Below are 21065 nucleotides of genomic sequence, written 5' to 3'. Positions count from 1 at the left end.
TATACACTCGGTCCCTTCATCTAAGTCATTCATATAGATTGTAAATAGCTGAGGCCCCAGCACCAAACCTTGCGGCATCCCACTAGTTACTGTTTGCCAACCGTAAAATGACCCGTTTATCCCGACAATCTGTTTTCTGTTAGTTAGCCAATCCTCAATCCATGCTAATATATTACCCCCAACCCCGTGAACTTTTATCTTGTGCAGTAACCTTTTATTTGGCACCTTATTGAATGCCTTCTGGAAGTCCAAATATACCACATCCACTGGTTCCCCTTTATCCACCCTGCTCGTTACATGCTTAAAAAAGTCCAGCAAATTTGTTAAATATGATTTCCCTTTTATAAAACCATGCTGACTCTGTTTGATTCAAGTATGCTTTTCCTAATGTCCTGCTACTGCTTCCTTAATAATGGACTCCAGCATGTTCCCAACGACAGATGATAAGCTAACCGGTCTATAGTTTCTTGCTTTCTGTCTGTTTCCTTTTTAAATAGGGGCATTACATTTGCGGTTTTCCAATCCGCTGGGACCTCCCCAGAATCCAGGAAATTTTGGTAGATTACAACCAATGCATCCACTATCTCTGCAGCCACTTTTTTTAGGACCCTAGGATGAAAGCCATCTGGTCCAGAGGACTTGTCTGACTTTAGCCCCATTATTTTACCGAATACTATTTCTTTCGTCTCATTTCCTTTCTTTCTTCACTTTCTTAATGGTTGTTCTTTGAGCCATTATGGCCTGCCATCTGGAAGTCCTCCCCGTCACACCAGCATATTTGGTTTCCCACCTTTTATCCCATCTTCCAAACCTCCTAAAGTCCCTTCTTTTTGGGTTTATTTAAACTCTCTCCGATTCCTCTTTTCCTACTGCCCAATGGTACTTGTTATCCACTGCTCTGTAAAGTCCTCTACACGAGAGTACACCATAAAAGTGTTGTTGCTGCTCAGGTTCTGCTTCACTTGTGCTTTCTGAAATACATGCTTAAATTAAAGAGTTAATGTTTACAATGATCCTTTGGTGCAGTCAATGCTGGCCATTACACTTGTTCCAGTATGACATTAGGTATGTTGATGCTGCAAATTACAAAGGAAGATTTATGTTCCTTGGTCATTGGTTATAACACTGATAATATCCTTTCAAGAAATCTTATCAGTGTTTCCTTGCTTCCTGGTGATTTACACAGTGGAAGAAAAGAGAGAGGAATGTTGAGTTAAAAACTAAAAGTGATCGTTTTTAAGATGTCATTAAAAACACGTTGAAATCCATGCCATTGAATATGTTATAATAATTGGCCAGGTTGCCTGAAGGGGATATTTTGTAGTAATTTATAGTATTTAAAGTCAGACATCATTCACCAAAATCAGAAGGTTTTTCAAGGCTTTTCAAAGGCTTGTGTAGATTAGAAAGACAAGTAGAATGTTATATAGTTTCAGAAAGTTTAAGATTAAAGTACATATAAAATATATTCCAACAATTAATTCAATAACCTAAGCAAGTTGAGTTAAATTACAAAGAGGAAACTGCAGAGGAAGATGAGGTTTTAGAACAGCAATGACAGTAATGGATGACAGCATGCTGCAGACGTACATACGGCAAAAAATGAAATCAGAGCATCAAACAATGTGGAGCTGCCCGATGCTGCAATCAGCTTGGTATCCAATGAGAGGACATATGATTTCACTTGCTATGTATGAAACAGGCTTAGCATGGCAAGTTTACATCAATACATTGAACATAGACTGTGATTTTACCTTTGCTAAGTCTGTACTGTAATCTTGAATGTTACCTTATGTGACATGTTCAGTGGTCAGATCATTATAGACATTTAGGTAGTAACCTTGTACATATTTTTTCTCTGCATCGATTAAATGTTAAATATTAAAAGATGGCTGCACAGCTTTTACTGCTCTTTGCTCTTGACAGTTAAGACAGATTTAGAATCATAGAATCATAGAATAATACAGCACAGATAGAAGCCATTTGACCCATCATGCCTGTGTTGGCTCTTTGGTAGAGCCATCCAATTAATCCAAGACCCCATGTTAACTGAACCAGGAAGGGTTTTAGAATGAGTGACACCATTCTGTGCACCATTCACATAGACATTGGGGCTGAATTTGCCGTCGGAGGCTTCCCGGGGGGAAATGCCTCCAATCCGCAAATAAAATCCGCGCCTACCTTCTGCCACGGGATCCACGGAGACTCGCGCTCCTAGGCCTCTGTGCATAGACACGTGCAGAGACCCACGTATCCCAGGAGTGCAGGCAGTTCGCAAGTGCCCCTGGGATCATGTGGTCTGGCCCAACGAATGAAAGAAGGGTGATCCCCATTCATGCTTATGGGGATTCCATACCGAATGAAGAACCCATAAAAAACACATTTACATACCAAATAAATAAATAAAAAATTACATGTTTAAAATTAATTAAAATACAATTTAATTAAACATTTAAAACAAAAATTAAATATTTTGGAAATATACATTTAAATGTTTTAAAGGTGCTAAAAATAACCTTAACTTATTTTACAGGTGTTTTAGTGAACAAGTGAAAAAAAATTATTTTGATATTCATTTAAACTCTTACGCTGGTAAAAACGGGACTTACGCCTAGTTTTACCATCGTAAGCTCCCTGTTTTCGCACATGCACTTTGTGCACGAAAACTCGGAACCTGCGAGCCACCACGGACGCACCCATAGGCACCTGAAAATATGGGCCAATGTTTGCAAGGCAGATCAGCAAACGAGCCTTTTTAGAACAGAAGTTCCCTTCTACATTCACACAGAATTTGCTCTGAACTCAAGCATTTTTCAGCTCGTATCTGGGAAATCAATGAATCTGATGAATACAGTTGAAAGCAAAAATTAAAGACAAGGATTGATCGTTTTCTAAGAGCTTTGAATTATTAGTGCGGCAGAACAAATGAGTCTGACCAATGCGGATGGGAAAGTTACCACCATCTCATAGTGGGAAAACATTGATGGTTTTCCCCCACATAGAACTGGCTCTATGTGATCGTTATGTTGTAAAGCATGTGATTCTAAATTATTTCAACTTCACTTCTTGACATAGGTTTGAAATGTTAAGAATGCAATGGCACATATCATAGGCAGTCCCTCGAAATCGAGGAAGACTTGCTTCCACTCCAAAAGTGAGCTCTCAGGTGACTGAACAGTCCAATACCGGAATTATAGTCTCTGTCGCAGGTGGGACAGATGATCATTGGAGGACAGGGTGGGTGGGGAGTCTAGTTTGCTGCAAGCTCCTTCCGATGCCTGCGCTTGTTTTCTGCATGTTCTCGGCGACAAGATTCGAGGTGCTCAGCGCCTTCCCAGATGCTCTCCCTCCACTTAGGGCGGTCTTTAGCCAGGGATTCCCAGGTGTCGGTGGAGATGTTGCACTTTATCAAGGTGGCTTTGAGAGTGTCCTTGAAATGTTTCCTCTGCCCACCTGGGACTCACTTGCCGTGTAGGAGTTCCGAGTAGAGCACTTGCTTTGGGAGTCTTGTGTCCTGGCTCCCACCTGCCCAACAGAGCTGGTCAAGTGTGGTCAGTATTTCGATGCTGGGAATGTTGGCCTGATCGACGTTGGTGCATCCGCCCTCCCAGGGGATTTGTAGAATCTTGCGGAGGCCTATTTGGTGGTATTTCTCCAGCGATTTGAGATGGTCCACATCATACCGCGGGAGCCTATTATCCGCAAGGGCAGACATCAACGACGAGGTTCAATACCGCCTCCAATGCGCCAGCGCAGCCTTCAGCCGCCTGAGGAAGAGACTGTTTGAAGATCAGGCCCTCAAATCTGGCACCAAGCTTATGATCTACAGGATTGTAGTGATACCTGCCCTCCTGTATGGCTCAGAGACGTGGAACATATACAGTAGACACTTCAAATCGCTGGAGAAATGCCACCAATGATGCCTCCGCAAGATCCTGCAAATTCCCTGGGCGGACAGACGCACCATGCCACATATAATGTATTGGTGTTAGAAGCGGAAGACACCTGAAACCACTATAGTCCTTTAATTTTTTTTAGGATTTAAACATATGGTTCCTGTACTAGGGTTAAATCAAATGTTAAACCAACATTAAATCAAATGGCTGAGTCGGCTGAATGTTACATGGTGGGAGAAATAAATGCGATGGTGAGGAGATTAGAAAGATTAACCATGCAAAAGCAAGTTGATTGCTGGCACTTAAGACTCAGGCAATTGAGAAATAGCAACAGGTGCCATTGTGGAAATGACAGTCGATGCTAAGGGAGACAGTGGGCTAATTCAGGAGGAACTCGCGCCTAGGGATCCATAATTAGATCATGCAGAATAGACATTTCAGAAAGAGATAGAAGTTCCCTTTGGGGTAAATAGCTGCTGTGTTTTCTTTCACCTAGGATCATCATTCATGTCAGGGTTTTGATATCTTGCTAACTTAACCACACTGATCACAGGATCAGATCTTGCCTCAACAGGATTCAACCATGTGATTAATCAAATTGAATGTTACATTTTATAGAATACTTTATACATCCATCCCTGACTTTCCACTCTCATGTCTTGGACCACACCTCTACCTCCCCCTTCACACCAACTTCCAACTCAACCACCTCCCCCATATGCTTCCGACATGTATGGTCATAACTCGCACCAAGTCACGATCACCCATCACCCCTGTGTTTTCTGACCAAATTGGCTCCTGGTTAAACAACACCTCAATTTCAAAATTCTCATCCTTGTTTACAAATCATTCCATGGCCTTGCCTCTCCCTTTCTCTGTAATCTTTTTCAGCCTCACAACCCAACAAGATGGCTGCACTCCTCAAATTCTGCTCTCTTGAACATCCCTCATTACAACTGTTCAACCATTGGTGACCGTGCCTTCAGCTGTTTGGGCCCCAAGCTCTGGAACTTCCTCCCTAAACCTCTCCACCTCTCTACATCTCTTTCATCCTTTAAGATGCTCTTTAAAACTTACCTCTTTAACCAAGCTTTGAGTCATCTGCCTTAATTTCTTCTTTTGTTCCACGGTGACAAATGTATCTGTTTTGTCTTGTAACACTACTGTGACGTGCCTTGGGATGTTTTATTAAAGGCGCTATATAAATAAAAGTTGTTGTTATCCAACTTCACTCCCACCCGACACCTAGATCAGAACCCAAGTGGGGTTGCCAACTCTGACTGGGTTATTCCTGGAAGTTTCATCACATGTGCTCCTCCCTCCAATTGTCCTTTACTATCGGTCAACCAATGAGGGGCTGTATGGCCTACTCCTGTTCCTATTTCTTATGTTCTTATGTCCATTCTCATGGTGCAACGCCTTCCCAGCCAATTGAAAGGCAGTCTCTTCATTACCCGATTGGATGTTTCTTGACTGTCAGTCAAACAGCATTTTCTTTCCCAATTCCCAACATTTTTATAACTTATAAACAGAAGAATTTATCTTGAATGCCCTATGATTTTTCTCCTGGGTTGCTTCCCAGGACTGTCCTGGAGATGAATCTTCAATTCCTGGTGACTCCAGGGCAATCAACCCATAAACCTAACATACCATCCATGTCAGCCAATGACTCAGTGGGTACACCCTCGCCTCTGAGTCAAAAGGTCATGGGTTCAAGTGCCACTCCAGGGACATGAGCACAAAAATCTAGACTGACACTCCAGTGTAGTGCGGAGGGCTGCACTGTCAGAGGTTCCGTCTTTCAGCTGAAACATGAAACTGAAGCCCCGTCTGCTCTTTCAACGATCCCATGGCACTATTTCCCTTGCAGGGGAGTTACCTGCTGCTTGAAAATTGGCTGCTGTGTTTTTTACATTACAACAGTGACTACACTTTAAAAAAAGTGCTTCATTCTTCACCATCATAGGCAGTCCCTCGGAATCGAGGAAGACTTGCTTCCACTCATTCTGAGTCCTTAGGTGGCTGAACTGTCCAATACAAGAGCCACAGATCTTGCCACAGGTGGGACAGACAGTCATTGAAAGTAAGGGAAGGTGAGACAGGTTTGCCACATGTTCGTTCCGCTGTCTGCGCTTGTCTTTTGCATGCACTCGGCGATGAGACTCGAGGCGCTCAGTGCCCTCCCGGATGCAGTTCCTCCACTTAGGACGGTCTTTGGCCAGGGGCTCCCAGGTGTCGGTGGGGATGTTGCACTTGGTATCAGGGAGGTTTTGAGGGTGTCCTTGTAATGTTTCCTCTGTCCACCTTTGGCTCTTTTGCCATGAAGGAGTTCCGAGTAGAGCGCTTGCTTTGGGAGTCTCGTGTCTGGCATGCAGACAATGTGCCCTGCCCAGCAGAGCTGAAGAAGTGTGGTCAGTGATTTAATGCTGGGGATGTTGGCCTGGTCGAGGACACTAATGTTGGTGCGTCTGTCCTCCCAGGGGATTTGTAGGATCTTGCAGAGGCATCATTGGTGGTATTTCTCCAGCGACTTGAGCTTGGAGGCGGTTGTGAAAGGTGCTATATAAATGCAAGTCTTTTTTCCCAACCCCTGGCTGCAACCTGACCTCTACCCGGGACATGTCACACACACCTGCTCCACCCCACCATCTGCAAATTCCTTCCACCCAACGGTCCATCAAAGCCAACCGTGCGCACGCACACTCACACACACAGGGCTGGAATTCTGCCGGCGCTGAGAGTGGGTTCGGAGGCGGGTCCGATGTCAAAATCTAAAAGATTGACAGCAGGGCAGTATCCCACTCTGAACCTGACTCCGTGTAAGTTTCCGAAGTGCGCTTTACAGGCCTGAAATTAAGCGAGGGCTGAGCCAATTGAAATAGTTAAGAGGGATTTAAATGTAGTTGAACAGCATTTTACCATCTACTTTCCAACTTTTTCACAAGGTTCACCGCTCGGGGATCAGGTCAGGTAAGTAGGTCGGATTTTCAACAACTCTCCATTGCTTTGAATAGGTGACAGCTGCAAAAGTGGTATAAAAGTTACAATATTCACTTTTCAATCTTAGAAGCTGGCACCTTTAGGATTTGGAAGAGACTTTTCAGCTTTATGCATTTTGGAAGTGTTTGGAGTAAACTCTCTAGTCACGGTCACCTCTTTGGAACAACATATCTCACCATTGACAGATTGTTTCTGTCATCTCAACATCAGCTGCCATATCTAACATCAAAATAGGGATGATTATGCTCTCTCACCTTGGTCCTCAGAATCCCACCACGATCAGCCCCAACACCAACATCACCAGACACACCATCATCACCAGGCACACCAGCAGTAGCAGCAACAACAACACCAACCTTCTCCACAATCAACTAATGCTGTACAAGACACAGGGCATCAGCACCCGACCACATTGCTGCCCGGGAGGCCAGGGATGGCCTCGCCATGGCCACATTTACTTTAGTTGACGCTGTACACCCTGGCTGCCACATGATGCAGCAGGTTGGCACCACCCCACACGAGCTCCATAAAAGCATCCTTGCAATGCCCAAGCTAATCCTTTCCTACTCATTACCATTGCAGGGGGTGCCCTTATGTCTCACGATTCACTACAACTTACTAAGTCACTTTCAAAGGTGCACATAGATCTGTTCAAGAAGGCAAAGTATTCAAAATAAAGATTTCAATGTTTGACAACACATTAGTAGAAACTCTACATGAACATTGGCTAAAAGATCCAAATACCTACCCTGTTATGTTGTTAGTTGGTATGATTATTTGGGCCTATTAGAGGCCATAAGGGTAATCTGTGTGTGGAGGTGTAAGATGTGGGTATGGTTCTTAATGAATACTTTGCATCTATTTTCACAAAAGAGAGGGGTGATGCAGACACTGCTATCGAGGGAGAAGAGTGTGAAATATTAGATGAAATAAACATAGTGAGAGAGGAGATATTAAGGGGTTGAGCAGCTTTGAAAGTGGATGTCTCCAGGCCTGGATGAAATGTATCCCAGGCTGTTAAGTAAACTAAAAGAGGAAATAGCAGAGGCTTTGACCATCATTTTCCAATCTTCTCTGGCTTCAGGTGTGGTGCCAGAGGACTGGAGGACTGCTAATTTAGTACCTTTGTTTAAGAAGGGAGAAAGGGATAGACCGAGTAATTACAGGTCAGTCAGCCTAACCTCAGTAGTGGGGAAATTATTGGAAAAAAATCCTGAAGGACAGGATAAATCTACATTTAGAAAGACACGGATTAATCAGAGACAGTCAGCACGGATTTCTTAAGGGAAGGTCGTGTCCGACTAACTTGATTGAATTTTTCGATGAGGTAACAGGAGAGTCGATGAAGGCAGTATGGATTTTAGCAAAGCTTTTGATAAGGTTCCACATGGCAGACTGGTCACTAAAGTAAAAGCCCATGGAATCCAAGGCAAAGTGGCAAGTTGGATACAAAATTGGCTCAGAGGCAGGATATAAATGGGTGTTTTTGTGATTGGAAGGATGATTCCAGTGTGGTTCTGCAGGGCTCAGTACGAGGTCCATTGCTTTTTGTGGTATATATCCATGATCTAGACTTGAATATAGGGGTATGATTAAAAAGTTTGCAGATAATACAAAAATAGGCTGTGTGGTTGATAATGAAGAAACATAGAAACATAGAAAATAGGTGCAGGAGTAGGCCATTCGGCCCTTCTAGCCTGCACCGCCATTCAATGAGTTCATGGCTGAACATTCAACTTCAGTACCCCATTCCTGCTTTCTCGCCATACCCCTTGATCCCCCTAGTAGTAAGGACCTCATCTAACTCCTTTTTGAATATATTTAGTGAATTGGCCTCAACAACTTTCTGTGGGAGAGAATTCCACAGGTTCACCACTCTCTGGGTGAAGAAGTTCCTCCGCATCTCGGTCCTAAATGGCTTACCCCTTATCCTTAGACTGTGACCTCTGGTTCTGGACTTCCCCAACATTGGGAACATTCTTCCTGCATCTAACCTGTCTAACCCCGTCAGAATTTTAAATGTTTCTATGAGGTCCCCTCTCATTCTTCTGAACTCCAGTGAATACAAGCCCAGTTGATCCAGTCTTTCTTGATAGGTCAGTCCCGCCATCCCGGGAATCAGTCTGGTGAACCTTCACTGCACTCCCTCAATAGCAAGAATGTCCTTCCTCAGGTTAGGAGACCAAAACTGTACACAATACTCCAGGTGTGGCCTCACCAAGGCCCTGTACAACTGTAGCAACACCTCCCTGCCCCTGTACTCAAATCCCCTTGCTATGAAGGCCAACATGCCATTTGCTTTCTTAACCGCCTGCTGCACCTGCATGCCAACCTTCAATGACTGATGTACCATGACACCCAGGTCTCTTTGCACCTCCCCTTTTCCTAATCTGTCACCATTCAGATAATAGTCTGTCTCTCTGTTTTTACCACCAAAGTGGATAACCTCACATTTATCCACATTATACTTCATCTGCCATGCATTTGCCCACTCACCTAACCTATCCAAGTCGCTCTGCAGCCTCACAGCATCCTCCTCGCAGCTCACATTGCCACCCAACTTAGTGTCATCCGCAAATTTGGAGATACTACATTTAATCCCCTCATCTAAATCATTAATGTACAGTGTAAACAGCTGGGGCCCCAGCACAGAACCTTGCGGTACCCCACTAGTCACTGCCTGCCATTCTGAAAAGTACCCATTTACTCCTACTCTTTGCTTCCTGTCTGACAACCAGTTCTCAATCCATGTCAGTACACTACCCCCAATCCCATGTGCTCTAACTTTGCACATCAATCTCTTGTGTGGGACCTTGTCGAACGCCTTCTGAAAGTCCAAATATACCACATCAACTGGTTCTCCCTTGTCCACTCTACTGGAAACATCCTCAAAAAATTCCAGAAGATTTGTCAAGCATGATTTCCCTTTCACAAATCCATGCTGACTTGGACCTATCATGTCACCTCTTTCCAAATGCACTGCTATGACATCCTTAATAATTGATTCCATCATTTTACCCACTACCGATGTCAGGCTGACCGGTCTATAATTCCCTGTTTTCTCTCTCCCTCCTTTTTTAAAAAGTGGGGTTACATTGGCTAGCCTCCACTCTATAGGAACTGATCCAGAGTCAATGGAATGTTGGAAAATGACTGTCAACGCATCCACTATTTCCAAGGCCACCTCCTTAAGTACTCTGGGATGCAGTCCATCAGGCCCTGGGGATTTATCGGCCTTCAATCCCATCAATTTCCCCAACACAATTTCCCGGCTAATAAGGCTACGGACTGCAAGAAGGTATCAATCAACTGGTCAGGTGGGCAGAACAGTAGCAAATGGAATTTAATATGGAGAAATGTGAGGTAATGCATTTGGGGAGGGCTAACAAGGAAAGGGAGGATACATTAAATGGGAGAACACTGAGAAATGTAGAGGAACAAAGAGACCTGGGAGTGTATGTCCACAGAACTCTTTTGGGAGGAAACGAAAACATTAAATCGTGGCCCCCCGATCTGGGGGACGCACCAAACATTTACAAGGCTCTTTTTTTTTGGTTTTTTTTGTGTTTTTTTTTAAAAAAATTTTGGGCACTAAAATCATATTTTTTCTCCAAGTGCCCCCTATAAAAGGGGAGGGGGACAGTAAAAACACCGGCAAATAAAACAAATTAAACTTTAAAACATAAAATCAAATTAAAATTTGGTTGCCGGGCATGATGATGCACTCCAGTCCCTCCGGTGCCCACCTCTCGCGGAAGGCCGCGAGCATACCGGTGGACACCGCGTGCTCCATCTCCAAGGACACCCTGGCGCGGATGTACGCACGGAATAGAGGCAGGCAGTCAGGTTGAACGACCCCCTCGACCGCCCGCTGCCTGGACCGGCTGATGGCACCCTTGGCCGTGCCCAGGAGCAGTCCTACGAGGAGGCCCTCAGACCTACCCGCTCCCCTCCGCACAGGGTGCCCAAAGATCAGGAGTGTGGGACTGAAGTGCAGCCAGAATTTCAGCAGCAGCCCCTTTAAATAATAAAACAGAGGCTGCAACCTTGTGCATTCGATAAGAACTTGGAACACGGACTCTTCCAGACCGCAGAAATTGCAGGCGGCCTGGGAGCCCGTGAAGCGGCTTAAAAATTTATTGCACGGCACTGCTCCGTGCACCACTCTCCAGGCCAAGTCCCCAATAAATATTGGGAGGACTCCCGCGTAGAGTGCCCTCCATCGGGGACCCCCGCCTCCTCTGGACGGCAAGATGGTACGCCATGGCGTGTCCGGACGGCAGGCGAGGATGGCAAAATTGAGGGTGTGCAGGAGCAGCCCGTACAGGAAACACCTCCGCGCGGAACTGAAAGGCACGGAGGGGATTTCCCTGAGGTGGCTCAAGTTGTGAGGCGCCGGCTGCCGAGGGAGGTTTCGGGGTTTGGCGCCGATGAGGAATTCCGTCCGGACGGGGGTCAGTTCGGACGGGATCTCCCCACGTGCTTGAGCCTCCTCGATGCACCTAACGGAGTCAGGGCCCAGAGCTGTTTTTAGCGACTCGATGGCATCGGCCGCGTGGCGGACGAAGGCCGTATTTAGGCGCCGCGCCAGCGTGTCTGGCGCCATCCAGCCCGCTCCTCCGCCATCGAGCAGGTCCCTGACCCTAGTCACCTCACCAGCCACAGCCCTCTCGTCTGACTGCCACCTAAAACCTCGGTCGTGGAAGTACGGATTCCCGAGCAGCGGCTCGTGCAGGACAGCCGCCACTCCAGCCGGTGGAGAGCTGCGCTTGATGGAGACTTTGTTCCAGACCCTGGTGAGTTCCTTGTAAAAGACAGGCAGCTCCTGGAAGGCGGCCCTGACGTCCCCCATGCTCACAAACAGGAGCTGCGTGTCGTAGTTGAGGCCGTGCTGCTGGCGGAAGAAATACGTCGCCAGAGCACGCCACCTAGGAGGGGGCTCGACGTAAAGGTATCTCTGCAGGGTCTGAAGACGGAAAGTCGCGAGCTGGGTGCTGACGCACACCAACGACTGACCGCCCTCCCCAAGTGGGAGCCTCAAGACCGCGGCAGAGACCCAGTGCTTCCTGTTGTTCCAGAAGAAGTCCACCAGCTTCTTCTGTATCTTGGTGACAAACGCAGGGGGAGGGGTCAAAGTGACCAGCCGGTACCACAGCATGGCGGCCACCAGCTGGTTTATGACTAGCGCTCGACCCGTGTAGGACAGCACTCGGAGCAGTCCTGTCCAGCGCCCTAGGCGAGCGGCGACCTTGGCCTCCAGCTCTTGCCAGTTCGCCGGCCAGGCTTCCTCGTCGGGGCTAAGGTAGACTCCCAGATAGAGGAGATGGGTCGTGCTCCAGGCAAAAGGCCTGAGCTCCTCCGGCAGGGAGTCCACCCGCCACTGACCCACCAGGAGTCTGGAACATTTCTCCCAGTTGATCCTGGCGGAGGATGCGGCCGAGTAAATCTCCTGGCACTCACGCATCCTCCGCAGGTCAGCGGGATCCTCTACTGCGAGGAGCACGTCATCGGCGTAAGCCGAGAGGACGACCTCCACGCCCGGCCCTTGCAGAGCCAGTCCCGTCACCCTCGTGCGCAGGAAAGGCTCCATGCAGATGGCATATAACTGGCCGGACATGGGGCATCCCTGGCGCACCCCTCTCCCAAAGCGAAGGGGCGCCGTCAAGGACCCGTTAACCTTTATCAGACACTCCGCGGCGGCGTACAAAAGTCGGATCCGGGCGACGAAATGCATCCCGAACCCAAAAGCGCGCAGAGTTCCGAACAGGTAGTCGTGATCCACCCTGTCGAACGCCTTCTCTTGGTCGAGAGATAGGAAGGCGACCGACAGACCAGCCTCCTGGGAATGATGGATGAGGTCCCGGACCAGATGGATGTTATCGTGGATTGTCTGGCCCGGGACCATGTAGGACTGGTCGGGGTGGAAGATGTGGTCCAGCACGGCGCCAAGGCGAGCAGACATTGCCCTGGCGAAGATTTTGTCGTCCGTGCTGAGGAGGGAGACCGGGCGCCAGTTTTTAAGGAGGCGGAGATCGCCCTTCTTCGGCAGCAGGACGATGACTGCCCTGCGCCAAGAGAGGGGCATCTCCCCGGACACCAGAATTTCCCCCAGGACCCGCGCATAGTCGCCCCCCAGGACGTCCCAGAACACCCTGTGGAACTCCACGGTCAGCCCGTCCAGCCCTGGGGCTTTTCCCCTCGAGAGCCGGACGAAGGCGCCGGTCAGCTCTGCCAGGCTTAGCGGAGCTTCCAGATTTTCGGTGCCCTCCGGGCTGACCTTCGGCAGGTCCTCCCACAAAACTCTACGCGCTTCCTCGCTAGACGGCTTCGGAGAGAACAGAGCCCCGTAATATTCACGGGCTCTGTTGTTGACGCCCTCCGGATCCGAGACGAGAGAGCCGTCGTCGGCCAGCAGCGTCAAGAGCTGCTTACGGACACTCTGTCTTTTTTCCAGCGAGTAGAAGAAGGGGGAGCCGCGGTCCAGATCCTGCAGGAACCGGATCCGTGACCTCACGAATGCGCCTCGGGACCCGACGAGCTGCAGGTCATTCAGCGCGGCCTTCTTCGCTTCGTACACCGTCCGCAGGGCCGGGTACTCGACGACTTGACCGAGACGGGCCACCAGGTCGAGCACCTCTTTTTCTAGGCGCCCAGTCGGCCCAGAAACGACGGAACGAATCCTGGAACCGCACGTCCTCCAGCAGCTGGTTGTTAAAATGCCAGTATGCGGACCCGGTCCTCGCGCGGAGCGAAGCGAGCTCCGCCCACACCAGGTGGTGGTCTGAACACGGCACCGGCCGCAGGGAGGCCGCCGGGATGCAGGAAACGTACGCCTGAGACACGTAAAGGCGGTCGATTCTGGACCATCCTACTCCAGGCCTCACCCAAGTAAAGGCGCTGGAGTCAGGGTGGAGATTTCGCCAGACGTTCACCAAGTCGAAGGACCCGACCAGGTCCCTCAACTTCTCGATCGCCGTCATGCTCTGCGGGGCACCGGAGCGGTCCCTCGCCTCAAGGGTGCAATTAAAATCCCCCCCGAGGACAATGCAGTCGCCGACGTCGACGGAGCCAAGAAGAGCGGACACTTCTTCGAAGAAGCGCGCTTGTTGCGGGCCGGGTTGAGGGGCGTACACGTTCACGAGATGGAGCGGCACATCCCCCAGGCGAACCGTGACATGCAGCAAGCGGCCTGGCACGGTCTCCTCGACCCCCAAGATCTCCGGCTGAAAATGCGGGGCCAGCAAGATGGCCACCCCACAAGAAGTGGCGGTGAGGTGGCTCTTGCGGACCTCTCCTTGCCATTCCAGGAGCCACGTGGCTTCGTCTCCCGGAACGGTGTGGGTTTCTTGCAGGAAGCACACCGCATATTTCCCCTCCCGCAGGAGTGAAAATTTGTTAAATCTACGGCGTGCCCCTCTGCCGCCGTTGATGTTGAGGCTGGCTATGGTTATCTTCATGACAAAAGCATAGTGCAACCTCTACCTAACCTATTGTGGTGGGGGAGTGGAGTCGTTTGTTGACCTCCACTCCTTCAGCAGCCCAGCGAGGAACCTTTTGAGCCGGCGCAGCTCAAGGCCTTGCGCCTTTGATAAGGGCCCACCCGCGGCCATGGTTTTAGCGACGGCGCGGACGGACGCGATGAGCAACCCCGGCTCGGACCATTTTTCCCGGGCCAGATGGGCTCGGTTGCGGCGACCCTGGCTCTGGGCCAAAAAGTTCCGGAGTTCCTTTACAGGAATGAGGGGGGACTCAGCGGCGGGCACGAGGAGATCCACCGCCTTACTGGCGATGGACTCAAGATCTTCTCCCGAGTCCCCCACCGAGTCCCCATCCCCCTCCGGGAGGTCGCCGCCAGCAGCCGGCCCGTCGACCGCACGAGGTACGACAAACGGCCCGGCTGCTCCATCCGACCCTGGCTCTACCCCGATCCCACCCCCAGGATCGTCGGCAGAGGAGTCCCCACTGGGCTCTTTTAAAAGTGGTGCTGGGTCCGGAAGCGACAGCGGAAGGGGTTCCTCCTCCGCCCCAGGAACCGGGGAACACGGAGAGACCTGGCCAAAGTAATTCTCCAGGTCCTCCAAGTACCCCAGCTCCAAAGTAGGGGGCGAGGGTTGGTGGTCTTCCCCCTCCCCGCCGCCACCCCCCGGCCCAGCGTGTACAGAATCGTTAAAATTGTTCATATTTTCTGTTTCTTCCGGGCCGAGCGACTCCTGGGGGAAGTTGGTTAATAGCTGGGCGGGCTCAGGTTCGGCCTTTTCGGCCCCGCCCGCCTCAGTCCCCGGAACGCTCGACCCGGCGGCAACGCATTCCTCCGCTAGCCCCGCGCCCCCCACGACAGGCAGATCTTCCACGCCATCCCCGGGAGGCAGAGGCTGGGCAGCCTCAACTGCCTCACCCTCCCCGGGGACAGATTCCTCCTGCCTACGGCGCAGTTTGGGGGCGCTGGTGGGGGACGCGGGATACGCGGTGGGCACCGACTCCTCCGCGGAGGGATGTTGTTCCCCCTCCGCCTCATTGGAGCGGTGCCTCCTTTTGTTCCTGGGGGGGCGCGGAGGCAGGGAGACCTCCATGTCTGCCGAGGCCTCCCGCTCCACTCCCCCCTTTTTCTTATTTTGCCCGCGCCCGAACCCCTCTGTGATATTGGTCAAGGACTCGGGCTCGGGCTCAGGGCACCCCGCTCTCGCTGGTGACGGGGTTGGGCTGAGCGCGGTAAACAAATTGTCTGGCGCACTGAGGGGACCCGCCTCGAGATGTTTCGCCTTCTTCCGCGCCTTCTTTCCGATCGGATGCTCTCCCTCCCCCCCGCCGAAGGCCGTGAAAACAAAGGCCCCCGACGATGCCCGTGCACCCACAGCTCCCGGCACGCGGACGCTACTAGGGGAGGGGTTGCGGCGGCGCCAGCCTTTGCCGCCTTCGGTGGTTTGGCGGCCTTGGAGGCGGGGCAGTTCTTACGAACATGCCCCACCTCCCTACAGGCATGGCACCGCACGCCGTCCGACGTCCAGAAGACGCGGTCGGCAGTCCCCTCGTGCACCACATTAAATGATCCCTCCGTCGTCTCCTCCCGCACCAGCCGGACAAAAAGCTGGCGGCGGAAGGAGAAGACGTGGTGCAGGCTGTTCTCCCTGAGGCCGAGCGGTATGATGTTGATCCCTGACCTTACCTTGGTGTAGGTGAGGGAGGAGGAACTCAGCGGGAACAAAGGGCGGGACGTTAGAAAGGATGACCCTCTGCGCGGTGGCCTCGAGAGGGTCCACCGGCAGGAACGTCCCGCCCACCGTGAGTCCCTTTTCAAGGGCCAGGGACACCGCCCGCTCCGACCCCAGGAAGAATACAGCCTTCCCAGACATCTTGGAGGCTGCGACAATGACCGAGGGGTCGACTACCCCAGCCATCGCCCGCACGCACTCCTCGATGCTCATTGTGGGGTGAGTGTAGCTCTTGACCCCGTGTTTTTTTGTTACAAGTCTGAACGGTGGCAGGGCAGCAGGAGGCGCAGGAGGCGCGTGGATGTGGACGCCGCCTGCGCGTATGTCTTTGCTGACCCCGCCACCGGCGTGGATGGGGTCGCCATCACGGGGTCCTTTTAAGGGCTACACCCACCCCAAAGTCACAGGCCTTAATGGTCTTAATTGGCCTCGTTTAAGTGTCTGAGCAGAGGAGCTCTCAATGAGGCACACCTCTCCCCTAGTTGACAATTGGGGAGGGGCCTTGCTCCCTCTGCTCAGTTGTCTTAATTGTTTTTTTTCCAAATTAGGAGGAAAGGCCTCTCAGAGAGGGGAGAGAGAGAGAAAGAGCGTGGGGGAGGGGGGGTGGGAAAGAGGGAGGCTGCGAGGGCAGGTCTCCTCTCACAGTGATGGGTGGGTGTTTCTTGGGGTGCACTCCCCAGATGGCAAAAAACACAGTCTTTGTAGATGGTCTTCGGGTGAGGGGAGAAGATGTCTTCACCTGGGGTAGCTGGAGCCACCCAGGCACACACTCCCAATGATGTTAAATAGGGTAATTAATGATTCTTCAGCCAGGTAGCTCCAGCTATCCCAGGCTAGGCAATGGGGGAGGGGTGCTTCAGTGGTGTGTGGGGCCTAGCTGTAAGCAAGACCCCCACACACACTTCCACACACACACACCCCCCGCGATGTTCCGGCCCTCGAGTTATCTTCTTTCCTCCCCCCCACCGATACAACGAAGTCTTTTGGGGAATGCACCAAAACACACCCACCTGTCGAAGATTGTAGAAATGGCTCTCCCTCCTTCCACACTGGATGGTGTTTTCTCAGGTTGTTGTTCTTTTCCCCCTCTCTCCAACTCTCTGTAGTAGTAGTAAGTTGATAAATTTTCTGCTCTCCTCCTCTACCTCTGGACGTTGAATTGTAGTCAGCCAGCCCCTTCCTCCTCTTCTTGGGCTGGTCTCAGGGTTCACTCTAGGCCTTCCAGGCAGGAACAAAGCAGGTAGCTCTTTCTCTCACAACAAAAGAGCTCCAACTGAATAGGCCACGCCTCCAAAGTTCCACCATTGGTTCACAGAACTCTTTTGGGAGGAAACTAAATCATTAAATCATTAAATTGTGTCCCCCCGATCTGGGGGGCACACCAACCATTTCCAAGGCCCTTTTTAGGTTTTTTTGGGGGTTTTTTTAAAGTTTTTTTTGGGCACTAAAATCATATATTTTTTTTTTCTCCAAGTGCCCCCTATAAAAGGGGAGGGGGACACTAAAAACACCAGCAATTAAAACAAATTAAACTTTAAAACATAAAATCAAATTAAAATTTGGTTGCCAGGTGTGATGATGCACTCCAGTCCCTCCGGTGCCCACCTCTCGCGGAAGGCCGCGAGCGTACCGGTGGACACCACGTGCTCCATCTCCAAGGACACCCTGGCGCGGATGTACGCACGGAAGAGAGGCAGGCAGTCAGGTTGAACAACCCGCTCGACCGCCCGCTGCCTGGACCGGCTGATGGCACCCTTGGCCGTGCCCAGGAGCAGTCCTACGAGGAGGCCCTCGGACCTACCCGCTCCCCTCCGCACAGGGTGCCCAAAGATCAGGAGTGTGGGACTGAAGTGCAGCCAGAATTTCAGGAGCAGCCTCTTTAAATAATAAAACAGGGGCTGCAACCTTGTGCATTCGATAAAAACATGGAACACGGACTCTTCCAGACCGCAGAAATTGCAGGCGGCCTGGGAGCCCGTGAACCGGCTTAAAAATTTATTGCACTGCTCCGTGCACCACCCTCCAGGCCAAGTCCCCGATAAATACTGGGAGGACTCCCGCGTAGAGTGCTCTCCATCGGGGACCCCCGCCTCCTTTGGACGGCAAGATGGTACGCCATGGCGTGTCCGGACGGCAGGCGAGGATGGCAAAATTGAGGGTGTGCAGGAGCAGCCCGTACAGGAAACCCCTCCGCGCGGAACTGAAAGGCACGGAGGGGATTTCTCCGAGGCGGCTCAAGTTGTGAGGCGCCGGCTCCCGAGGGAGGTTTTGGGGTTTGGCGCCAATGAGGAATTCCGTCTGGACGGGGGTCAGTTCGGACGGGGTCTCCCCACGTGCTTGAGGCTCCTCGATGCACCTAACGGAGTCAGGGCCCAGAGCTGTTTTTAGCGACTCGATGGCATCGGCCGCGCGGCGGAGGTCGGCCATATTTAGGCGCCGCGCCAGCGTGTCTGGCGCCATCCAGCACGCTCCTCCGCCATCGAGCAGGTCCCTGACCCTAGTCAGCTCACCAGCCACAGCCTTCTCGTCCGACTGCCACCTAAAACCTCGGTCGTGGAGGTACGGATTCCCGAGCAGCGGCTCGTGCAGGACAGCCGCCACTCCAGCCGGTGGAGAGCTGCGCTTGATGGAGACTTTGTTTCAGACCCTGGTGAGTTCCTTGTAAAAGACAGGCAGCTCCTGGAAGGCGGTCCTGACGTCCCCCATGCTCACAAACAGGAGCTGCGTGTCGTAGTTGAGGCCGTGCTGCTGGCGGAAGAAATACGTCGCCAGAGCACGCCACCTAGGAGGGGGCTCGACGTAAAGGTATCTCTGCAGGGTCTGAAGACGGAAAGTCGCGAGCTGGGTGCTGACGCACACCAACGACTGACCGCCCTCCCCAAGCGGGAGCCTCAAGATCGCAGCAGATACCCAGTGCTTCCTGTTGTTCCAGAAGAAGTCCACCAGCTTCTTCTGTATCTTGGTGACAAACGCAGGGGGAGGGGTCAAAGTGACCAGCCGGTACCACAACATGGCGACCACCAGCTGGTTTATGACTAGCGCTCGACCCCTGTAGGATAGCACTCGGAGCAGTCCTGTCCAGCGCCCTAGGCGAGCGGCGACCTTGGCCTCCAGCTCTTGCCAGTTCGCCGGCCAAGCTTCCTCGTCGGGGCTAAGGTAGACTCCCAGATAGAGGAGATGGGTCGTGCTCCAGGCAAAAGGCCTGAGCTCCTCCGGCAGGGAGTCCACCCGCCACTGACCCACCAGGAGTCCGGAACATTTCTCCCAGTTGATCCTGGCGGAGGATGCGGCCGAGTAAATCTCCTGGCACTCACGCATCCTCCGCAGGTCAGCGGGATCCTCTACCGCGAGGAGCACGTCATCGGCGTAAGCCGAGAGGACGACCTCCACGCCCGGCCCTTGCAGAGCCAGTCCCGTCAACCTCGTCCGCAGGAGGCGCAGGAAAGGCTCCACGCAGATGGCATATAACTGGCCGGACATGGGGCATCCCTGGCGCACCCCTCTCCCAAAGCAAAGGGGCGCCGTCAAGGACCCGTTAACCTTTATCAGACACTCCGCGGCAGCGTACAAAAGTCGGATCCAGGCGACGAAATGCGTCCCGAACCCGAAAGCGCGCAGAGTCCCGAACAGGTAGTCGTGATCCACGCTGTCGAATGCCTTCTCTTGGTCGAGAGATAGGAAGGCGACCGACCAACCAGCCTCCTGGGAATGATGGATGAGGTCCCAGACCAGATGGATGTTATCGTGGATTGTCCGGCCCGGGACCGTGTAGGACTGGTCGGGGTGGATCATGTGGTCCAGCACGGCGCCAAGGCGAGCAGACATCGCCCTGGCGAAGATTTTGTAGTCCGTGCTGAGGAGGGAGACCGGGCGCCAATTTTTAAGAAGGCGGAGATCGCCCTTCTTCGGCAGCAGGACGATGACTGCCCTGCGCCAAGAGAGGGGCATCTCCCCGGTCACCAGACTTGCCCCCAGGACCCGCGCATAGTCACCCCCCAGGACTTCCCAGAACGCCCTGTGGAACTCCACGGTCAGCCCGTCCAGCCCTGGGGCTTTTCCCCTCGAGAGCCGGTCGAGGGCGCCGGTCAGCTCCGCCAGGCTTAGCGGAGCTTTCAGATTTTCGACGCCCTCCGGGCTGACCTTCGGCAGGTCCTCCCACAATACTCTACGCGCTTCTTCGCTGGACGGTTCCGGAGAGAACAGAGCCTCGTAATATTCACGGGCCCTGTTGTTGACGCCCTCCGGATCCGAGACGAGAGAGCCGTCATCGGCCAGCAGCGTCAAGAGCTGCTTACGGACACTCTGTCTTTTTTCCAGCGAGTAGAAGAAGGGGGAGCCGCGGTCCAGATCCCGCAGGAACCGGATCCGTGACCTCACGAACGCGCCTCGGGACCCGACGAGCTGCAGGTTTTTCAGCGCGGCCTTCGCTTCGTACACCGTCCGCAGGGCCGGGTCCTCGACGACTTGACCGAGACGGGCCTCCAGGTCGAGCACCTCTTTTTCTAGGCGCCCGACTCTGGCCGCCCGCCTCTTGGTCGACCCCCTCGCGTACTCTTGACAGAAGACGCGGACGTGAGCCTTGCCCACGTCCCACAATAGCCTCAAGGAGGGGAAGCCCCCCTGCTTCCTTCTCCAGTCGGCCCAGAAACGACGGAACGAATCCTGGAACCGCACGTCCTCCAGCAGCTGGTTGTTAAAATGCCAGTACGCGGACCCGGTCCTCGCGCGGAGCGAAGCGAGCACCGCCCACACCAGGTGGTGGTCCGAACACGGCACCGGCCGCATGGAGGCTGCCGGGACGCAGGAAACATACGCCCGAGACATGTAAAGGCGGTCGATTCTGGACCATCCTACTCCAGGCCTCACCCAAGTAAAGGCGCTGGAGTCGGGGTGGAGATTTCGCCAGACGTCCACCAAGTCGAAGGACCCGACCAGGTCCTTCAACTTCTCGATCGCCGTC

This window comes from Pristiophorus japonicus, chromosome 20 (assembly GCF_044704955.1).
Source record: "Pristiophorus japonicus isolate sPriJap1 chromosome 20, sPriJap1.hap1, whole genome shotgun sequence".
Taxonomy (NCBI): domain Eukaryota; kingdom Metazoa; phylum Chordata; class Chondrichthyes; family Pristiophoridae; genus Pristiophorus; species Pristiophorus japonicus.
This window is presented reverse-complemented; position numbering follows the sequence as displayed.